We start from the raw sequence: 24080 nt of genomic DNA, 5'->3' as shown, positions 1-24080 counted from the left end.
TGAGTTCTTTTTTATATATATATACATATTATTTTTTCCCCTAGTAAGCTAGTGAAACGAGAGCAGTTTCCTCAACGTCTTCCCTGTGTGACATTTTTTTCCTGCAGTCCTGGCAAGACACTTAATCGCTCTTTGTTTATGTTTCCCCCTTTTGAAACAGGCATTGAAGTGTTGCCTCGCCGGGCAAATGTGTGAGAAGGATGAATGCAGTTGTACACGTGAAGAGGTCGGGTACTGGGAATACTGGGAACACTGAATACAGGAACGCTGACCATCAGCTCGGTATCTCACTCACTGCCCAAGCTGTGGCCTGGCCATGGGAGATGCCAAGCAGCTCCTACCAGCCAAGGTATTCCTACATAAATGGTAATATTTTTTTGTTTCAGGTTAGATGATGATGATCAACTTGGTGCTGGATGACAGTTATCCTTGCAGCCTTTTCATTTTTTTAAGAAAGATTTTTTTCACATTTGCTAAAGGAGGAGAAGTGGGGATATTCGTTCTACAAGTGCCTGTTCCAGACAAAATATTTAATCTCTATTTATATTCCTTCTTTCTATATCGGATGCTGTTATTTTAGTCTCATTATTCATAGACCTTTGGAGGATTAATTAAGAAATAATTGTGAACAGGTCAAATTTCTTATTTAAAGGTTCCAGATCAACAAGACAATGAATAAATAGGACAAACAGATTTAGCTAAGGCTTACAGTGTATTAACTTCATCTCATTTCTCATTAGTTTGGAATCGAGCTTGTCTTTTAGTCTGCTGGAGGTGCACTGTATATAAAAAACTGCTCTCAAAAGCAAGTTGGTAGCTTCTGAGATTTATATGTATTGATGGCTGAATGTGGCTCCCGCTTGTGTCATGACATTTCACACTGGCAAAGAAGAAAATTGCAGCATCTGTGCAGCATCACAAAATCCCTTGTCACCAACCTTTTTTCTTCCACTGTTCAGCCTTTCTTTTCAGCCCTCCTGAGGACAGAGACATCTTTTCTTTTTCATGGCCTTGAACCTACTTGGGAAATAAACACTCTGTATACATAAAGGCTAATGTCTAACTGTTAATTTTATCCTACTCCTGTAAAAACTCTGCCTCTTAGACGTGGCTTTATGCTGTGCCCTCAGTCATGGTCAGAGGTTGTGCTCTTCCATGGTCTTGAACTAAGGTGTCAGTGCTGTAAAGGTTCAGTTCTGTGAATTAGCTGCTTAAGCTCTTTCTCAGGCCTGGAAATGAGGAATAAATATGTCACGTGTTTCTAAGAAGTGAAGCACACCTCTTTCTGTCTCTCTGCAAAGATCCTCACGTTTAAGAAAACAAAGCAGACGATACTTGCATGTGTTTATGTTTCATTGAGATAGAAGTGACACCGCTCTTAAAAGCAGAGGTGCCGAGAGCAATTCAGGCTATTGATTTTTGACCCAAGTTCTTTTGTTCCAAGGAGAAGGTAATTCACCCTTACATTAAACTGTGGTTGCATTAGACATTGGAAATCTGTATAGCAAGGCGAAAAGGAATGACTGCCCTAAAACTTCATATAAGTCTGCGTTCTCTCTGGAAAAATCCCTGTTGTAGCTACGGAACTGGTGACATGTCATCAGCTCTGAGCAGAAATTACCCCAAAAGGGAGTTCTTGTCACTTTTTCTTGCAAGCTTGCACCTTGGAAGAGAGCGGGTGGACACCAGTCACTGTCTGACAACTGCCTCCTAATGAGGAAGTCAGGACATTTTGTATTTTTGTGTTTATATAACTCACTGTCTCAACAGCTCTGGTACCGTTGTCTCACCATGAAAACTTGCTGTTATGACAAATGCTGTAATAACCACAGAGATCAGCTGGTTTAGGAAGGAGCTCCATTTGTACCCTGATAAATAAACAGACAGGGCTGTTTCACAGGGCTTGCAGGGGGGGAATAAAGAAGTCCTGTTTCCCCTCATCGCCTCTATTTATGAAAAAGGTTATATTTTTTTCTTTTCTTCTGACCACTAGATCACCAGAGTAGCACATTATTTGGGAAATTTTCCCAACAGGTGTTGACACAATCAGCTGTTGTCTGCCAGTGCCCACGGCTGCTCTGCTGGGTAAGGAAAAGGACCTGGTTGTTATCCAGTGATGATTTGTTGCAAGCTTAGACACAAGGATACCCGTTTTTTCCCTTCACCTAACTCTTTCATTTATTCCTCCAAGGAGAATGCAAACCTGTTTAGGAGCTACGAAGTAGATACAATAGGCTAGAGCTGGAATAATTCTTTTCTCAAGGTAATTCAACACTTACTGCAAGAGATATATCTTCGTATGGGTGGGTGGGAAGAGTTTTCTTGCCCAAATGTTGCTTGGCAGTGTGGGGCATGCAAGCTTAAAACCTGTGACTGTCTGGCGACATAGTGGGTCGGTTTTGTCTCCTGGTGCCAGTGAAGACTATAAAAAATACAGTCTGGATCCCGAGATGAAGGTGGCATCTTCTCACACATTTGTGTGTATGTATGAGAATGTCTGTCCCCCCTTAATTACAATTATACCCACTGTCTGAATGCAACCCAAAAGTCTCACAAGTGCTCCCGTGAATGTTGTGAAATTAGGTGTGTCCAGATGGAAAAGAAATACCCTGCTGAGGGAAGAGCTTCCAAATTCATGCTGTATTAGACTTTGGGGAAGCCACCCAGTGGAGCTTGTTGGGTAATAGGATACATTAGCTCTATTGAATGCAAAAACCTACCTGTTGGGTGTGTTTGGTTTTCAGACTGCCAACAAACCCCTCAAATCAATTATCCAGGCAGGTCTACTTGCAGTGCATGTTTTCCCGCTGTTCACAGAGCGAAGCTATTTTACATTATCTCTAATTATTTTTGCATTTGGTATTTCTTGCTGGCTAAAGCAGGCACTGCTTTTTGTGGGGGAATTAGATCCCAGGTAGCTCCTGGGCTTTTAAAATCTGCTGTAATCCATAATGAATATCTGCATCGGTATCAGACACTGTTTGTATCACTTTCTAGTGCACTTAATGGGGAAAGAGAGCAGGTGGCAACTGTTTAGCCTGCCCCAAAAACCTTTGACACTACTCTTCAGGGTAGTGACACTACTCTTTATGGTAGATCTGAGGCCAGACCTCCATCCCTCTTTCCTAGATTCAACTGGAACTTCAGAGATCACCTCAGAAAGCAGGAAAATGTAATTGTTAGGTTACATTGATTTTAGTAAATAGTTTTTAAATGTATTGCTATATGCACATGTATTGTGTATGTATTGTAATCTATTGTATACATGAGCCTTACACGGGTGGGCTTAGCACCTGCAGGTCATTTTAGTTTTTTGGGTGCACTCAAAGTTTTTTCTCTCCTCCCTTTGAAGAAATTTTCAGCTGTCAAACACGCTGGCTGTTAGGTGCAGCAGGAAGAGGTAGCACCCCTCTCATCTGCCTTGGGAAGTGTCTGTATGATCCCAGGAAAAAAAAAAAAAAAGGTCTATCCTGGTCTTACTGTATTAGAAGAAAGTGCCACTGCAGAATTTCATATGTGATCCAGGCATCAGCAAATGTTTTCTGTCCACTGAAGGTCCATGTTTTAATCTTAGCTTTAAATCAAAGAAGGTGATTCTTTTGTACCACATGGGAATTGCCACTTTGAAAGCTGGACTTACACGCCTGTTACGTGTGAAGACACAATCCTGTTTTTCTCCTATGCATTTTCTTCACCAGCCTTCGTCTTACTGATTCTCACCACAGTGAAGTATGCGCAATATTTTTTTTGAGCCCATCATGGCAGTGTTCACGAAGGCTGCGCCTTAGTCCAAGGAGGTCCATTGCTCTAGGCCTCCTTCACCAAGGCGAGAGGTACACCCACAGGGGCGTCACGAGCGGTGGCCTTAAGATGCCAGAACAGCCTGGTGAATGACTGCCAGCTGGCAACAGCATGCACAGGCAGGAGCCAGCAGGTATTAGCCACACATTTGGTTTGCAGTCCTAGCAGTAAAATTAGGATTTTAGTCCTTGATTTCACTGAGCTAAAGCAGAACTTTTTATTTATCAGAGCGCTCTCCCAGCTGCCACGCCAACGGAGGAAATAAAAGAGATTTATGTTGAAAGCTCAGCCAAGCACACTCCTGTTACCCAGAATTTGATGGAATTGTGTTTGGCAGTGTCCACCTTGCTAGCTTGGGCTGTACACCTCAGGTGTGTTCTCTCCTTTTTTTGGAAGGAGGCTCTTCTTCCATGAAAGGGAGCTAGGGAAAAGGGCTTGGTCCTGAGCCGGATGGGAAAATTTCAGGTTATGCATTCTCTTAATGAAGTTGCTATAAAGCACAGACTTCTAAAGAAAGGCTAAACAGTCCTTGCTGGCTTCTTATGGGAGCAGCAGTAAATGCAGCAATTAGTAGGGCAAAGCTTGCTTGCAAAATAAACTGGCAAGTGATGGTCCTTATAAATCTGCAGCAATCCCTCCTTTAAGAAGCTGCGTCAAGCTTCCACATCACAGGGCAGAACATGGCCCTTGTTCAATAGCTCATGATCCTCTGCTTGAGGAGAGACCACCCGTATCCTTTATTTTAGCCATTTAGTCAATAAAAAAATAACAGTCCTTTTAGCGAGATGAATCCTTTTGGCAGCTATGTATTTCACATCGGGGAATTCCTTTATAGAGGGATTATATTACCCTTATTGGTAAGATTTATCTGTGGTGCACTTTACATTCTTTAATGTTAAGCATTTTCCTTTGCTGTAGAAGCCTTCTGTGATGTGGGGTGCCGGGCTTCAAATCTGTGCCTTTTTTGCAATAGGGTGGTTCAATTACTCCTCTTGAAGGAAGCAATGCAAGGCTGGATGCTAACTCTCCAGCGGTTATCCCAGCACTAAAGTCTGGATAACCCAAGCAAAAGATAACCTTTTTCATGAATAGACACAATAGGAGGAAACAGAACTTCTTTATTCTCCCACTGCAAGCACTATGAACTGTGTCTCTTTTCGACTGTTGTCCTGCTAAGGAAAATGCCATAAAGGACAATGTTTAAAGTTAATTTGATGTGTTTTCCCCAAAACCCCTCCATTAGTTTCTGTATTTGCAAAAAACTGTTAACGTTTCTCAATGCTGAAGGGGATGCTCCCCATTACCTCTCACTCTCCTCCACCCACTTGCTGCAGTTGTTCCTCATCGCCACTGCCTCCTTTTTTCCCCGTCCTCAGTTCCCCGTCCCTTATTCCATCCCTCTGCTAATGGTTGCCCAGGCAGGAGACGGCATATTTTGAGGCTCAATGTGAACTGCCCAGCGGCTGCTCAGCTCTTTGGCAGGACACGTGGCATGGGGGATCACTGAACCCTTCTACTTAACCCCAATTTTCGCAGTTTGCTGTGATTCATCTTCGAGATTTCTACCTTCCCTTCCAACTCGGTTGAAACCAGGCGAGCAGCTCAACTGCTTCAGACAGCCACAGTGCAACCATGCAAACGCACACCCTAGGAAAACCAGGGCCAGAAACATCCTGTTCCAGCTAAAGAATAAGAACATAATAGGATGTTCTCACCCCAGCGGAGTGTTTCAGGGTGATCTGTGAGAGCAAAATTGGAAACACTGCCGCTATCTCTGCCCTGTCCAGTAGCTGTCCTAGGAGCAGCTGGAACCTGAGATAATTTGGTAATTTCATTCTTACGGCTTCGGCTCCCCTTAATGACCTTTAAAATTGATTTGCTTCATTTGCTTGGGTTTTAAGAGATTATGCTTAAGTAATGCTTTGCTGCATTTAATGTTTTGTTGTATTTTAATTTACTGTGTAATGACTACATTAAATAATAGTAACATCTGAAAATATTAAACAACAAGAGATGACAGATAATGCATGTTAAGTTCTTTCTGTATTTTGAATCGTTTATCTCCCAGGTAACATAAGAAAAATGTTAAATCATACTGAAGCACATTCCTCAGCTGATGTAAATCAACTAATGTACAGCAGCTGAATTTCTGTCCCATTATGTTTTTCCATGAAAGATGTCTTTGCCTTCGGAGTATTAATTATCCATGATTCTTTTACTGTTCTTGCTTTCTGCCTCTGCAGGTGCTGCTAATTCTCCCAATTTCTTCCAGAAATGGGAAAATTGATCTATATTAGGAAACGTGTTCTTCCTTTCTTCAGTAAGCTGCATTTTCATTTTTGGCTTCCATATTTAAATCCTAATGCACATACACATATGAATGATGTGGGTTTTACTGCTGACAGTTTTAAATCCTACCATGTATCAGCTGCATAGACAGCTTAACCCCTTCTTGCTTTAGCAGAAGACCACAGGTTTTTTGCAAAAGACGACCGTGGCAGACACTTTGTCACACACAGCACAGAGGTCCCTGTCAACAAACCATCCCCATCTTCAAGTCCGACCCCACAAAATCAGTTAAGTCAGATAATAAATGATGCACCAAGCCTGGTTGCTGGAGGGGGGATGAAGGGAAGGCTCAGAGCCCCTTACCCCACAGCCTGCTGGCACTGGCAGATGCACCCAAAGGGACATGGTTGCAGAGGTCCCCTTCCCCCTCCCTGATGCCCCCCTCAGAAAAGCTCAGGGTGAAGCCCACAATATCTGAGCTCCAGCATAACTTTTCCATGCCCCACTGCTGTGCGTGGGGGCATTTGGGGCAAGAGTGGGTTGTATGCCAGGGCAGGGAGCATCCCATGCTGCTCCAGAGGAATTCATCACTGGTGACCTGCATCCAGCAGGCATGATCGGAGCCACAACTATGGGGGAGACCCTCTCCCTGTAAGCCTGTGGGTGCCATTTGCCACCCTGCAGCATTTCCCCTGGGAGCCGCAGGATGTGCAGCCTGGACAGAACAGGGGAGAGGATTAATCCTCCTGTCTCTATTAGATTTTAATTGGAAGGGAATCGGTCTTTGACTTAATTTCCTCTCTTGTCTCAGCTGAAGTCTAGTGGATCAAAAGAAATGCAAATTGAAAGAGAATATTTTGGATGTGCCTGATCTTAAAGTTGAACATGAATAATCTTTCATGCCTCTGACTTAATGCCTGTACAATTTTTCTCACAAAAGTCTTGAAACAACGAATATTTCCTTGTGTGACAAAAAGAATTTACTTTTCATCAAGCGAGAAAACCTGAACGATGCTGTTGCAGTATTAAAACGTAGCTACTAACTGCCTCACGTTATCAAACCTGACATTATCCTTTACATTAAAATACCGTATGTTTTATTTTATAATGAGAGGGCAAAGACCTAGTTCCTACCAAGTATGAAGGTACTGTATGTGGGCTGCCATTATATGGCATGAGTTATTCACAAAGAAATTCAATCGACTGATTATTAGATTATCGGCTAATGCAATTTAATATAAGATCTTTCTTTTCCTTTTTCTTTCCTTTTCCTTTCATTCCTTGTTATGTTGAATTACAGTGCTAAGAAAGTATTTTTTCAAGTGGTTAACTTGAGTTTGCTTTCCAACATCTCTTTATTTATGAAGAAATGAATTCAATGGTTCTGTTTTCTTTTTAGTGCTTGTGAAAATGAAGGATAGTTGTGCCTGCACTATAAGAAGAGTGATTTAGGTAAGTGTCTCTGAGGCAGCTTGAGTCAATTTACCTTAGACTTGCCCTGAAATTCTCTATTACTTTGCTGCAAACCTTCCCAAGAGAAAACATTTACTCTTGCTGAGCTGTATTGGAGTAGAGGGTGGTTTTGCTGGTGTCCTATGTTATGGCTGGAGAAAAAGAGGAGAGGAAAATGCTACATTGATGGAACCACATCAATGTGAAGGAAAAAGGATTTAATTATTTTTTGTCCACATATTCAACCTGGGGGTAATGGATGTCAGTTGTGTCATCTGTAAAATTCACATCAAACTCAGCCAAGAAATCTGTAGGGATTTTTTATTCCGGGTCTCCTTATTGATAGTTTTCCAAGAAATCCTCATTTTCAAAGTGTACGCAAGAGATTTTTCTGTGACCACCTGAGTGCAGAGAGTAGCGCCTTACATGTTGGCTGACAGGTTGGTAGAATAAGTGCCTAGCCCTCTGCTCAGCCCTAGCTTGGGAAAGCCCAAATGTATAGATGGAAAAAAAAAAAACCATCTCTCTTCTCTGCCATGCAAACCAAACTGCCCTGAGTACTTACTCCAGATCTGCCCCATGGAACTTATGGGAAGGCAAAGCCCTGAGCCGAAACAAAGGGAGAAGGTGCAAGGGCAAATGCTATTTTTCTATTACCGCAGCGCTGATTTATAGATTGGGAAGAATAACTTGTGCTTGCTCTCTGAACAGAGACATTCCTTTGCTCATGCAGAGACATCTCACAGGCCAGCTGTGCTGTCTCTGAGTTGCTTGTTATCAACTCTTACAAGTCTGGGGGAAAGCAACAAAATCATGACAATGATAAGTATGGCTTCTTTACACACTTACATGATGCCAGCCCAGTTTGTGGTCCAAAAGCACCACTGTGGTCTGGCTCCGAGTAAACAGAGCTATTAGCAGTCACAGGAGGCCGACAGGTTGCGGGTTTCAGCTGACCAGTTGTTACAGAAAAACAACAGATTCCTCCTTTTTCTTTTTTTTTTCCTCTTTTTTCTCTCTTCTTTTTTTTTTCCTGGGCTCCTTTTGTTGCTGAATCTTTCGCACTCCAGAGAAGAGCACTGCTGTTGTCTGGTGGCTAAAAGTAAAATCACATAAAGGGGGAAGAGAAAGGAGAATAAAACAAAGATGTCTCTTGTTCCCAGCTCGATAACAAATGCAGCACGCGCTCCCATAGGCTCACCAGGTAGTGCCCCTGGGCTGGCACAGCGCCTGCCTGTGCCATCTGCTGAGTTTCAAACCTTCTTCTGCATCCCATCCTGCAGAACCTCCTGCAGCCAGGCGCTGCTTTTCTGCTGAAATCACTACGGCGTGCAGCCAGCCCAGGTTAGCAGTTTGATAGCATTTACTACAAAAAAGGGGAGGGGGGTGCATTACATCTTCATATTTTTGCAGTTATAATCTCTGTCACAGTATTTGCGAGTGTAATAGGACATTTCTCCAGCTGTTTACAAGAGGTTGGGGCAAGAGCTCTGCTTCCCATGTGCCATCTCACTGGAAATGTGGATGTTTGGCTATTTTTGTTTGCTGAATGCAACTTTAGATGGAGGCTAGTGAAACAGCCACATTGGAATCATTGATGTGATTAGTGGGTTGAAGGAGAACAATAAATAAAGATACGTTGTATATATTATGAGGTGCAGGACTCAAAATGATGGGCTGTCATATAAAAGTGGGAATGAAACAGGAAATCAAGACCCAAAAAAAGGCAATAATAAAACACTCAGTATTTTATTCTATGCCAGACAGTTTCTCTTCTATCTAAACTGGCATATTTCCTAAAACAATATCGTTTAAGGAAACAGCTGGTCCATCAGAATGTTTTCCCTCTGCTGTGTATCATCTGCCCAGCATTTTGCTCTGATCAGAAAGGTAAAGAGCATGAGCACAGAGCAAGGGTTGAAGGAAAACAAATTTACGTGCCCCTGAACAACAATGCGGCAACTCCAGGCAAAGTCATAGCAGTATAAGAGAAATTGACTGATAAATCAAGCACTGACATTTTCAGCAGGAGAAAATACATCCCAACTCTCATAATTTCTTTCAGGTTTTACAAGGACGGATCATCAGTACTTCAAATTAGTAAGAATGTAAGAATAGTGTCTGAGATTACTGTAAAACCCTCTGATTTTCCACAGTACAAGAGATTTCAAAAAATTTTTGCAAAATTCATAAAGAGCAGATCTAGCCTTCCCGGTGAACAGAATTGTGTTGCTCTAGTCTTAAAAATTGCAGATATAAGATCTGGTACAAGATGCTTTGAAGTGCAATGCGACTGTCCTCTTGGATCAGATGCTTTTAGGAAAAGCCTGTGTAGGGTTGGAGCATTAGGTTTTAGTTCAACTTTCGTTGGTCTGTGTTAAAGAAGGGTTCAATTTAGGAGCCCTTCTGGCTAAAAAACCTGCTAAAACATTTGCGGTAGTGCCCTATTTCTCCACAGGAGAGTTTAATTTCCAGTCTTATAAACTTGGTTTCTTCCGAGAGCTCTCCACTCTGGCATTTTACCTTCTTGTTATTTTTCTGCTTGCAAAGTTGGGAACATTGGAGACGTATCAAAATTGAATGCAGGGTGAACCAAAGAGGTGTTTTGCTAGGTATAACACAAGTTTTACATGATGGTGCATTTAGACTGTTTTTATTTTAACCTGAATGCGCTCACTGTACTTGAGAGCGGATGAATTTGCAATAGCACATACATTGATATCTCATGTTGGGTTTGAAGTATTAGGTAGACACCTTAATAAATAGTGTGGCATTCAGAGAGGATGAGTACCGAGTGGCACCCAGTGAGTTATTAACCGTTCCTTTCTCATTTTATCGTCTTTCTTGCTAAATTTCTCGTAATCTGAAACGCAGATCCACTAGTTTAGCTGATTTTCTTCTGCAGCAGATCTACTTGATCAAAACCAAGGTTTTCAAAGCAGACTTGCCAAATTTGCCAGTGCTGATCTGGAAGTCAAATACCCATGTGTTTTGAAGAGTGGAAATGCCGGAATCTGAATATCTGACTCAGAGCTGTTGGCTCTTTTCAAAACCTAGCATCTATACCGCCTCTGCTCAAGAGCCCTGAGACCTTTTGAAAAATACAACTCTAAATGTGCATGCTGAGCATTTAGAAATTAGTCTTCACGTTCATTTTGGAAACACAGGTGTGCAGCTCATTTGGATAAAGTTAAGGTAACCGCTGCATCTCCTAAACTCTACTGACTTGGTGCAGATAGATGGGAAAAACCATCAGGTAGCCTTGCATTGAGACACTTAATTGCATTTGATTAAAGCACACATATTGCTAAAAGCACGTCCTCCAAAAAAAAAACCATGCAGATGTAATTTTAAAAATGTTGAAATGAATTGTTTTGAACGTTTTTCTTTTGATAAAATACATGTCAATGCTTTTGCATTTAAAAAAAACAGTGCTGGTACACGCTGGAAATGTTCATACAGTAAAAGCTGCTCAGGGTTTCTACCAGTTGTGCTGGATACATCAGTGAGATGTAGATGGTGGTGTGGAGAGCGTGCAGCCTGAGCAAGGTTGTGTGGGGGCACTTGGGCTGACCTATTCTGTCGTAGTTGAATTATAGCCTCAGAGCTGTGCACAGAATAAAATGCAGTTGAGAGGACTGCAGGGCTCCTTTTTCTGAATGTTAGAAATCCCTCTTGACAGGCACGAGGAAGCTGGAATTGCTGTACGGCCCCTGTACTGATACAACAGCGTTTCTAACATTTAAACAACAGTTTAATTTTTCTGGGGAGAAAATGTCTCTAAAATTTCTTCGGAGAAAGCAAAGAAACCTTCAGAAAACTGCAGATGGAAAGCTTGCTTTTATGTAAAATGGAAGCATGCTGCGAATCATTGGAGAAAACCTATATTTTCTTGACAATTATAACAATATTAGGTAGCAGTGAAGGTTTCCAAGGCAACCTGGCCACGGGTGCATTCATGTGGAGTGTGTGTGACTACCTGCTTTGTCAAGCCAATGGATGGATGTCAGAAGGTGGGGGGGGGATACATATCATTTCATCAGTCTACACTAGGAACACTATTTAAAAGCAGAGTTGTTATTTTTCGGAGTATGTCTGATTGCGCCAAGCATTCCGTTGCTTTTGTTTCTGGAATAGGCAAGACAAATGCTTGGTAGCCAGAGTGAAGGCAGCTGGCTGATGAGGTGTCCCACGGCTATAGGAGACCTTCTGGGCAAGTTAGTGTGGAGTCTGCTCATAGTTTCTCTGTGGATGTAAATAAATGTACAGCATTTTCCCCGAATAAGCTTCCTTCTTCCTTTTGTACCAAACCTGACACCAGCCAGTATTTCCTGAGGTGCTAAACCAAAGGAATCCTTCCAACACCTCAGGTTTCTTGCCCTCAGTTGCAGCGCCTGGTACCATCTTGCCTTTGCCTGTCCTTCTTTATTCCGCTCCGCCATGTCCACGTTTGGTGTATGGGAGCTTTCCTGGCCTCTCCAGCTGTCCTGTGAAGCGCAGAAACGGCAACACACAGTGTGGTCTCCCATGTATTGTTCTTCAGGCCATCACTCTTGTTCCTTCTGAAGAGTCGTTGCATTTCAATGTTGTGCAAGGACCCCCACTGCCAGTCTCCAGGGAATTCACTGCCTTGTCTTTGACCTTTTAAAAACTTACAACAGTTGCAGATGCAGTTGGTTTTGAAAAAAAAGGTCAAGGCTGCAGAATACCTGATACGGGTGCCAGGAAAATGCAAAAACATCCCCTAGCCACCCAGGGGAACTGGGAAAGGAGTGTGGGTCATGGTCATCAGTCCTGACTGCTTTCCAGATCGCGGGGGCAGGTGCGACACAGGCGTGCTGTAGAGCAGCCCATCCCTCATTTTACCTGTTTGGGGAGGCTGAGCTGGCAGGTCTGAGCCGCCACCACAGCAGTGCAGGTCACTGGGGAGTGCAGACATAGGCTGAGACCTGGCTGAGCGTTTCCATGGTTCTTCAATAGCAATCCCCTTTCCAAATTAGTTTTGCTTCAGGAAAAGGCAGGGAGGATTCACAATTATCTTTCTCTAAACCAAAACTATTATAGTATTGAGCTCACTGAAACTTTGCAGCTTCCCCTGGGAATTAACCAGTCACAGGAGGCGTTGAATGGAGCAGTTATTCAGGTGAAATGCCGGTAACGTGCACAGCCGCATCCTGCGCCCCGTGCTGCTTTCGGAGTAGCCCCGGCGGCTGCTGTGTGCAATGAATGTCAATGACACCCCAAGCACCCAGAAGTAAGCTTGAGTGAAAAATTAAGATTCTGCGAATTTGCGTTTAAATTATTTTACCTAACAGTTGCCTTTTGCTGTGGATTACAAAATGTCCTCTGTGCATGCAGATGTGCTCAGAGCTAGCTCACGCTCAAGAGCTCCCACTTTCGTGCTTACAGCTGTGGTACAGATGTGCGCCATGCCGGTGCCGTGTCCCTCTCCCTGCGCCAATGTGTACACTGCCATCCAGGGGTGCAGCAGCAGCACGTGCGGGTACAGCCAAGCTAGCTGTCAGCTCGCTGCCACGCTGCAAAGAGCAAGGAAACTGCACTTGCAAAAAGGCTTTGCAGCTGGCGGCCTGGGACTCCTAGCACACACGTACCTGAGGACCATGCTGCTCTCGCACCCGGAACGGCTGTGCCATCACGCGTGTGCACAGCACCCCAGCCGCAGTGCGGACAGCAGGCGGTCCTCTTCCCAACCTCTTCCCAAAGCGGTTATTCAAGCAACTGCCAAAGCCAAACAGGGAGGAAATAGAGTGTGGAGGATGTAGGTCAGGAAACCGCTCAACTGGCCGAGGCAGGAAAATGTAGTCATCTAGTTTCACCGAAATTTTCCACTGCATTGGCTGTCCTGAAATTTTGGGCATAAGCCTGTTTTTCTGCTCGTGGGCAAGGAAAGAAGAGACTTGCAACCAACCAGCCCAGATGTCAGAGCCCGCGTGTATGGAAAAGGGTAAACGTGAGTGGTTTGTGCTCAGGATAGCGTAACCTGACAGCTAGGCACCCAGCTCTGCTGCAGTGCCAGTATCCAGACTGCCGGGATGGGCGCAGTGCACACCGGTTGCGTTTGTTGCCAGGCACTTCTGCTTCGGTTGTGTTTGTTGCGAGGCACTTCTGCTTCCAGAGGTGAAGTTATCTGTTGGATTACAGCGTGGGTGAGCTGCTCAGTCTGCTTAGGGCTTCTGAGGTGGTTTTCAGCACTAGAAATACGAGCACAGATATAGCTGAGACATTGATGGCAGGCATCTAAAGGCAGCAGTAGCTCTTAAGCATTGAATATGTTATTGAATATTTGGGCCCATGTTATTCATGCACTCCCGACTCTTAAGTCCTGTGTTTAAGGCTCTCAACCACCTTAAGGCTCTGCATTATTTGGCATTTTGGGTTCCAGAAAAAGGTGTATCAAGCTCTCATCTCTGGAGGCAAAATCAAATGCTGTATTGAATTGCCTTTCCTTTGTACAATATGGGACACTTGACAGAGCTATAGAAATCCCATTTGAAAAATGATAGCTGTTGATTTTCTGCTTGCTGAGAATTATTAGTATTTTTCTATCCTGCAAAACCAGCCGTTAAATCAGCAAAATGCTTTGGCATTAGAGCCATTTGGAATGTAAAAAATACTGCTGCTTCTTGTTGAGCTGCAAATGTTCAGCTGCAAAGTTAAGGGAAAATCTAAAAGGACGAATAATGATCTTAATTTGAAAGACATTTTACAAGTAAACATGCTGCAGTTGTAGCTACAAATCAGATAATTGCTGAACATTTTAAAACCCAGTAGTATAAAATTAAAAACAAGAAAATCAAATTTAAGTGCAAACAAATAAGAGGAGAATTCTAAGTAAAAGGTTCACAGTCTTTTTTTTGTTGTTGTTATGGACCATTTCTTTATCTCGGCAACCTCAAATATTGCACAGTGGTCTCTATTTAATCATCCAGGTTATAATATTTAAATGAGCAGGTACTTTAACATAAAATGGTTTACAGTCAGTTTTTCTATTACTGTATAAGAAATGTACCCATGAAACATAAAAAGGTCAACCACTTCAATGAAATAACTTTTAAAAATAATACAGTTTTACAGCCCTACATAAATATATGTATTCTATTATGTCAAAGAATATGAAATAATATCACTCGGCGTTAAGCCGCAACTTTTTCAAGGAGGATACATTAGCTTTAAACTGGGATATATGATCATTGAAATACATTATTTCTGCTTTGGACTTTACATTTCCAAGTGAAAGGTTTTCTTCTCTCTACTTCCCAGCTTCAGCTATTCTTTTTCCCCACTTGTAACGATTCCCCTCTCAAAGTACTCGTATGTCTTGTCACCGTGTATTTTAGTAATACACAATTAGGACGGAGGGGCTGTGCTGGCTCCCCACATGCTGTCCAACTCTGTGGCCCAGCTCTGCCATGCCAGGACAGCCCACCTGCTCTGACCCATGTTTCGGGAGAGTGCTGGCAGCTGCGGGGGGGAGCAAAGCTGAGGTGCAGCCATGATGCAGGTGGCAGAGAGGCTCTGGATGTATTCCCAGGGGATGGGACTTTGGCTGGGAGGAAGATGCAAGGAGACAATGTTTATGGTGATGCACATGGAAAACTGTTCATGAGAACTTCCTGAGAACATAGAAGGAAGAGGAGAAGAGACCGGAAAATATACTTTGTATGTGCATCTCGTCCTCCTGTCTACCTGTGACAAATTATGGCCCAGTCTAAGCTGGTCCTCAGAGTACCTCCAAATACCTGGGTAGGTTCTGCAGCTTCCAACAAATCTACAGTAGCCCAGATACCTGCGCTGAGCTAGCTCCTTCTGTACAGCCTCCCAGCCTGTCCCACTCGACTGTGTGATCCCATGAATACAGATTCCCAAAGCATTCACTGTTACACAGTTAACTAACATCTCCAGGCCATAGCTGACGTACATTTGATTCAAGTAATTAAAAGGGTAAGTTTATTTCTGAGGAGCAGCTGTTCACAGAGTTGGGGGGTAGAAGTAAGGTAAAAAGCATTCCCATTCCCTACACATCCTTCCTCTGAAGCAATCAATAAGTTTAATTAGAGTGGTTAGGAATGAACTATGAAAGCAGCAAAGTTAGTACCTGATAAATTAGGGAAACAGTGGGACAGAAGACATATGTATGACATTTTTAACAGAAATCTGATGTACGTAATTGCCAGTGCCTGTTGTTATGAAGGGGAGGAGTGCGTGCATCAGGACTTTGCAACAGTGGAAAGTACGTACGTTATAATCCATCCATTTCACACACTGTAACTGCAGTGTAGCTCTAGATAAATAATTAGAGGGGAGAGTGGTATAACACCCGCACCACCCTGCTTCGCCTTTGAGAAATACTGGTATTCTCTTGCTGACTAGGCCCTAAAGTCAATGGGTAACCTACAGGTTTGATATAATGCTAACCCTCCTGTGTGCAAGTCATGACACTTTGCACATACACTTCGCTCCTTTTCTGAGAGGTCTTTTCTGAGTACCACAAAAAGAAATCCCCAAAAGATACAGACACCCCTAGATTCATCTTGCTATTTCCCAGATGCCTGGAGTTAGAAGTCTAGTTGGCACAGGAGAGCAAATGGTACTTCCAGCTGCCCACCTACAGTTTCATTCCCCTTTGGTGACGTCTCCCTTCATTGACCACGAAGGCCCTCCCAGAATAAGTTCCGTGAATCTAGGCCATGAAACTATCAAGTTTGAGAGGATATCTTGAGTAATTCAGCACAGCTACCATCACTGGACTGGGTCATGCAAGATATCCCTGTGCCCGTTCCAGCTTGCGTTAGTATTAACATTAGCTCCACACCGTTCAAAGTAAGCCACATCTCTTCCATTCACTCTTGCTGGTGTGCTGGACAATACTTCTCTATAGAGGCGTGCTGACTGGGGGTTCTTAAATACGTACTTTTAAGGAAATAGTCCCTCAGATGTTGGACGCGCTACGGTGTGGAGGCTTCCACAGTAGGGATCATTTAGAACTGCAAGCACTGGCTTCCTGGAGAAAGGATTTTAAGAAAACACTTTATTTCTACGTTGGGTTTTGTTTGTGGTGGGGCTGTTCATACTTTAAAGGTAAGCACATTCTTAAGAGCTTTGTTCAGTTCGGGTCAAACTGGTAAGTGACAGATCTGAGAGATGCTCTCATAGCAAACATCTTTGTGAAAAATGCTATGTCAACACCAGAATGTTTTGTGGGCACATCCTTTTAGTTGTTTTGATGCATTACAATATCTGAAATGTTATCTGAGGCACTGAATTTCAACATTTTATTAGCTGAAACATCTGAACTTTCAGTTTAAAGTAGGTCCTCATGTATTTTTTTTTTATTCGATTGAGACACTTAAAAGCAAAACATTTTGGTTTATTTTTACTGTGAGGAAAGGGTTTATTTAGTTTGGAGAAGAGAGCAAATTGGATTACTTAGTCTAAAGGAGAGAACATGATGGAGGACATCTCTCTAAATAAATAAAAGGGTGCTGCAGTGAGGAAGGTAATAAATCTGCTCTCCATGTTCATGGCCGATACAAAAAAACGTAATGGGACTCCAATTGCTGAGAAAAAAAATAAGATCAAGCTAAGCATTAGTAAAACTTTCTACTGGTAAGGCTATAGCTCTTGGAGAAGACTACCTGACTGGAGATCTCCAACAAGATATCTCAACCCTGTTCCTGAGGAGAAGCACCCTCAGGATAACAGCAAGGACTTGTCCTGCCTGAGGCCTGGGTGAACTCTGGGGTGCCTCCAAGCCTTGGGATCCTCTGACATTGAGAAGTCTGTTTTCTTAAAGATAGAACACTATTGATACGGAAAGAGTCTGGTAAGAGATTGTAGGTGCAGCATGCAGATTCTCAAGGAAAGTTTCCCTCAGAGAGTACTGGCTTTGGCAGGCTGGTGCCACCATCTCCATCCTTTGCGTCTGCCTTGCCCGCATGTGGTCTGTGTGTGCGTGGGCACAGATGGGGCTGGCAGAGGCAAAACATTTCTTTTAATCCTTCTAAGAAATTACAAATTAAGATGTGATTATAGAACTGTTAAAAAGGAATTACCACAGAGGAATTTCCAGATGGTCATGCAGAATAAGTATTGAAGAGTGAACAGCGAGGTTGAGCTATTTATCCAAGTACCGTTCTCTCTTTTCTTTGTTTCCAATTGGCGAGTCCTGTTCTGTCCATGTAAAAATTTCTTTTTCAGTCCAGTTACAACTATCTTTCTGCCTGATAGTTAATTTTCTTGTCCAGTGCCAGTAATATTCTTTTAAACTAATTCCTCAGGAAAACAAAACGTATGGAATCAGTTTGTCCCCTGCTGTGGAAAATAACTTTGGGATTTTTTGTTTGGTGTTAAGCTCATTTGATAGCGGAAAACGGAGCCTTTGGTACTGTTCTGTGGAGCAGCATGCAATTCTGCGTGACAGGGTATCAGAAGAAATCACTGCTGATAACCTCCTAGGTTAATTACTGTGCCATGAGTGACCCTCTGCTTTGAATCAACACGTTATATTTAATCTGAGAACACAATATAGCTACCTCTTTACAATGACTCCATGGGGCTTCCAATTGTTATTTATGTGTGATGAGTGACACTTGTTTCAGAGCCATCTAAGTAATTTAGATACAACAGCTTAACAATTTTGCAGGATGTAGATGTAGATGATTCTGGCATTCTGCGCATTGCAAATGTTTGTACACATTCCAGCTAATGCCTAGACAATTCCCTACTCCCTTTTCTCATCAAAGCCTGTAAATCCTTATTTGAGCACTGCTCATAAATTGCAGAGGTCACCACGAGATCCTGAGGGAATCTGTCATCTAACTGGAGGTTTCTGTGTTTGATAGAGCAGCCAAATGCTGTGTTTTTTCTAGATGGTCCTCTGGGAGATGATCCCAGGTATGGAGGAAGATGTCAGACAAATCAATGGGAAGATTCTTGTTGTCACCTCCTTCGGCCCAGGCCTTTAGAAACTGTTCAGAAATCAAAAACCTTGAAGAGCATGGGATTTGTTGTTGCTGCTGAGGATCGGACTGGATTGCAGTTTTACTAAGGGAATTTCCCCAGGCGTTTTACAGGAACTAGATCCACATTCCTATTGACTTTTGCTGGAAATTAGATTTTGCTTCTTCTGAAAAAACTTGCCTTTGTGATCGAATTGGAGCAAGGCTGTTCTAGTCCTAAAAGGCATGCTGCTAACACAGCATCAAGCTTTTCCCTAAGTTACAATAACACAGAGTAAGAAAATAATATACTTCTCAGCAGGGCTGAGCAGGTTCCTGTTCACAGCTTCACTGACCGGTCACGAGACAAGGGGGACTCTGTAAGTTGGTCAATGCTTCTTCACAGTCCACATTGCTTGTGCTCAGTCTTCTTTTTCATTAGGTCTTGCGCTTCCAAATCACAACATTGTTGACAATCAAGTGACTATTTAAGTATTCTTGCTGTGGAAGGCTGCGAGGGAAGGCGGCTTGCTTTCCTCTTTTAATCTCTTTCATGAGAAATTGTGCCTCTGCAATGCCCTGTCTTGTGTTTATTACTGTATCACTCACAGCTTCATTTCATGTTGTCTCCCATCTCTGTGTTTGCAGTATTCCATCCGCAGTAATCAAGGGTGTGACTGAATTTACATCACCTTGTAATGAGGGGAGTGGGGTAAGAAGGAAGGGAGACAATGCTGCATGCACCCTGTTCATCTAAGCAAAATGAAGTCTGCATACACGACATGCAGTTAATTCAGCTGTAGCAAAGCCCAAAGAAAATGCTGTTTTCTTACGTCGCCATCAGCTACGAACTATTACAACAACTTCCACTATCAGGGTCAAAATAAATCTTTGCTTCCAGATAGAGCAGTATAAGTTTTCTTTGCAGGTTCACGGAGTAGCTCTCAATCTACATCTTATATCTGAAATCTGTGGAAGGAATGTGTATTAACTGTTTCATCAAAATCCTGATCTTTGCTTTGTAGTCTGTGAGGCTTTCCATTGTTTCCTCATTGCTTTCAAGGCTGGTAGTGCTCTCACGGTGAATACTGCTAAAAGTTATTTTTTCTCAATCCTTCTCTGTCACGTGCTTGGACCTGCAGTCTAAGCCTGGCTCATAGGCTTTAAAGTTAACCTTAAATATCCATGAAAAAGCTTGCTGCAAATTTAACAGTGGTCTCTCTCTAACTTTTCTTTATCATTTAAAATTTTACCTTTTTTTATAGGAGGATTTAAAACAACTTTGAACTCATAACATCCACCTCTGTGAAAGATGGCATGTGGCTCAAAATAGACATAGACACAGGAGTAGACAGCTCTGGCAATGAAATGCTCTCAATAGCCCTTCCGATGCAGAATGACTAACCTCCTAAAATCATACTTGTCAGTTTATACAAATGAGCAGATAGGGTTCAGTAAAATGCGTGATTTTTCTGATCAACTGCCAACATTTCCATGGAAATTACCAGTATTTTGCTACTTGGGCTATTTCTGTGTATCCTTTGTGTCCTTGCTATATATTATTCTTTTCAAGTTGTACTTGTGTGAAAGATTTTACTGGCTGGAAATCATGATTTCTTGTTTGAGGAAGGTTTCTGTAAAGAACGTGTGCTGATCACGATCACATCTTGGCATAGTACAGCTCTGTTATTAAATCTAGATCTCAGTCTTGCTTACATGTTAGGCCAAGGTTGAGGATACATCACCATAAAGGATAATTTTGCATTATAATCTGATGGGAAAAAGGAAACAATGGGAGGCTGGTATTCACTAGTAAATTAGGAATATCCTTCATTTGCAATGAAAGCTAATATTGCCTCTATGTATAGAAATATATACAGTATATACCATATTATCAGTGTTTTTCTTCTTGTATCCTGCATATTTCTCCATACTTTCCCCTACCTCTCTATTTTTGTTCAACAGTGCTGCAAGAATTTTACTGGTGATTTTTAATTGCTCTAGAAATTGGCACCCTGAGACTGGTAATTTAAAATTGTGTAATAGTGTAGTGTGTTGTAAGTGCTAAGAATTTTATTTGGAGAGATGCTTTCAAAGTAGACTTTCAGCTGTAGTAAAAAGTTTGCAGCATGTTATGAGGCAGCAAGACATTATTATTTGTAATAAGCAACAAAAAAAAGAAGCTTCTGTTTCCACCAGAATTCAAAACAAATGAGGGGATCACACAAGAATTTTGCATGCTTTAAAAAGCATGGAGGAAGTAATCAATGATACGTGCTGGAAATGACAGGGACAGAGGATCAATCAGCCACGCCAGCAGCCTGTCCTGTGTCCTTCCCTGCCACTGGAATGGAGACACCAGCCATGTGTCCATGCTTCCACACCATGGTCACTTGTTCCAGAGAGAGCTACAAGTTGGTGGGTTTTGCTGCTGGAGTCAAATAATTTTGGTCTCTGGTCCAACTTTTCTGTGCTGTCTCTTTGAAGTGTGTGTGTGTGTGGGGTGGTGTCTGTGCATTCACACGAGTGTGTAAACATTGTTCTGTATAGGCTGGTGCTATACACTGCTGCTGTGCATTCACACCACGCGTGTAAACATTGTTCTGTGTAGGTTGGTGCCTTAGACTGCTGCTGCTGCAGCTGAATAGGCAAGAGCAGAAAATGCAACTGGAGGATTTCGGGGGCCCGTGGGTATTTCCCAGGTTCCCATTATTGCAGAGCCCTCACAAGGAATTCACTCCTAATCATGCAAAATTCACCCTTGCTTTTACTTGTAAGAAATCTTAGCTTTTTCGAGGCAGATATGGCTGGAAGGGTCCCAAAGGACATTGCAGCTGGTGCTGTGGGTACAGAAATGCTATTGTGCCCAAGGCCTCCTCGATCACTGACAGTGCTCTCCAGTTAGCTGAAATGATGACTATGCCTTTGCCTACCTCAGCGTCCAGTACTACTTCTATAAGTTTTGGGACGCAGCAAGCTACAAGGAACAGGCAACCATTCCTCGGGGCCCACACAGCTCACATCTACTCCAGTCCCATTTCAGACTGTACTGGCTAAAGCCTGAGGCGACATTCCTAGTCCGTCTCAGAGCTGACGCATGACCCTGTGTAGGTGTATCCAAATTAGCTACCTGAGGGTCTCTGTGGTATTGCAGATTGCCTGTCATTGTTGGGCTGCTTTAGCTGCTGATATACTGTAGGACTTTAGTGTCCACATTGTGGTTTAGAACAGTTTTATGACTGCTCTGACTCTCCCAGGACTGGACTTAATGTATGTAACCTTCTTGCAAGGGAACAGATCCAGTTCGCTTTCAGATATCTGAGCTCCTCGTCAGATAATGTCTCTAAATTCAGCTTTACAGAGGTGGGAATGACCAGAAAATTAATACTAAATGAAACAAGGAAGAGAGAAAAGACAACAGTGTTTTTCATGTATGGATGTGTCTTCAGAGAATGACCTATAGAGAAACTGTGCACTGAAAGGAGTAGTTGATAATGGCTAAAACTCACTGAGCAGTCAAATCCAATAAAGACATGCGTTAGAAATCAGCTGTGCTACATGAGAGAGAGGTGCAGAAAATTAATGATGCACTCCTCAATATAATAAATATTTTTAACAGAATAGGCAGAAGATGATGCTGCACAAAGACCAATCTTTCCTTGCTTTTATCTTTTAATGAGAGCATAGCAGCTACCTTTTGTCACGAGCAAAAAGTGCTTTCTTTGAACATAAGTGCTGGTAGTTGCATAATATGAAACTTACTGATGCATATAATGGTAGCAGTGGGCCGTCTGAGCACAATGTATGCTTTAAAATTAATCTTTGCACAGATCAGCAAGCACATGCAGAATCTCCCATGTTGATAAGAGCAACATACTTCTTTAGGAGAAGCCAAACTTTCAAAGCCTGGCAGCTGGGGTTTGCAAGCTTGTCGTTCCGTTATTAACTCTGTAGGCCTTAGGGAAGGGGTAATGGATGAGATGATCCCATGGGGTCCCTTCCAGACCTATTTTGTTTGGTTTCATGGTTCCTAACCAAGCAAGCGATAAGCAAAAATGTTCTCTGAGATGAGCAGAGGGAAAGGGATGTGTATTAATTATGAAAGATGCTCCATCCAGTTCAAAGTAATGTGGCTGGTGCTGGTTGGAGTTCAGCAAAGGGCAAGTGAAAGGAACCGTAAGGATGGTGTTTGCTAGGGACCCCTGAGGCCCCCAGTGTTGCTGGATGTACCTTGAGGAAGAACCATGAGACTGTAAAGGATGGGTTTTGAGGGAGCAGTTTGGGCAGGAGGAGACTGCTGGGGAAAGTGTCTCCCAAGAGACCAGAGGCTAAAACAAACAGACTTTGCCAACACGGCTCATCAAAATCTCATTTCTTTCAGCAAAAAGAAGTGACGCTTTACAGTGATACCGAAATCACTCAACCCATACTGTAAATACCGGGGATTTGAATGACAATGGCAGAAACTTACTGGATTTCTCTGTTTCTGACTTGGGTGCTGTGATCCTTTAGAAAGCGTGAGGCTGGAGGGAGAGGTCGAGCTCCCACTCAAAGCAAGGCCAGTGCTGCATCCAGGCAGGTTTGCTCAAGGCTTTGTCCAGTCCGGACTTGAAAACCTCTTATGTTTGAGCTCCCACAGCCCCTCTGTGCCCTTCTTCCTGTGCTTGGCTGTCCTCGCAGTGAGCGGAATTCAATCCTAAAAGGAGGGGAATTGTAAAAGGCCAGCCCTGAGTCCGGCAGATCCATCATCTGCTCTCAGGACTGAGGTTGCCAGAGGTTTGCTGAGCCCAGCAGGGTCAGACCGTAGCTGTAGCTCAGCTCCTTGCAGACCTCTCAGTGCTCTTCTTCTTCCCTTCAGTCGTTCCTTGCAGCTTGTCTTGAGGAGGCTTTTCTTGCATATTTGGCGGTTTCAAGTACTATCTCCGCTTCCTTTTGGAAGGAGGAGGAAGGACAACTTTCTTTTCAATAAATCTGTCCCAGTCTTTTTGCAATGCTTTGACTAGAGGGAAACTACAACAAAGCATTTGTGTGTTCCTCCCTTTGCCTCCTTCCAAGAAATCGAGCAAGCCTGCAGTTCATAATTTAAATGGAACCCAGATGATTTGTAGGCATTTTTGCTAGGCATTGTGGAATATTTGTTGGTTTATGAGCCCAGGTCAGAATTTTCCCTGTGTCTAAAAGAATTAGATATCATTGCCCCATCAGCTTTCAGGGGGTTTCAGGCATATATGCAAAAGACCCTGAGTGATTTAGGAACCGACTGAAAGTTAGTTGGGCAGAGGACCCTGTTGTGCTTTCAAAAACGTAACTTTCTTCAACGTGTTAAAAATCCCAGCTGGGATAGCTGTAGTGGTAAGGTATTAAGTTGAACTGTGCCTTTTTGTAAGACAGGATAGTTTTTCTCTCTGTTCTGGCAGATTTACAATCCAGAAAAACAAGTCATTAAAAGATTCATTTATAAGGATAAACAGAGCTGACAAATAAAGCTGGCTTTTGAAATGAGGCTGAAGAAAGTATTTTTTCTCAAGAGGTGATGATAGGTTTCAAAGCTGAGTCCACGCTACCTAATGCCTACACCGT

General features: G+C 42.8%; 1 long non-coding RNA gene across 1 annotated transcript; it reads left to right on the top strand.

Annotated features, from left to right (window-relative positions):
- Positions 1-214: 214 nt before the first annotated feature.
- LOC128910239 (uncharacterized) lies at positions 215-7580 on the top strand. Its single transcript, XR_008466658.1, has 3 exons — positions 215-349; positions 6045-6121; positions 7490-7580. It is a non-coding gene; the product is annotated as an uncharacterized LOC128910239 (long non-coding RNA).
- The last annotated feature ends 16500 nt before the right edge of the window (positions 7581-24080 follow it).

This window comes from Rissa tridactyla, chromosome 5, assembly GCF_028500815.1.
Source record: "Rissa tridactyla isolate bRisTri1 chromosome 5, bRisTri1.patW.cur.20221130, whole genome shotgun sequence".
Classification (NCBI taxonomy): Eukaryota; Metazoa; Chordata; class Aves; order Charadriiformes; family Laridae; genus Rissa; species Rissa tridactyla.
The sequence above is the reverse complement of the archived record's forward strand: the minus strand, read 5'-3'. Positions and strand labels throughout refer to the sequence as shown.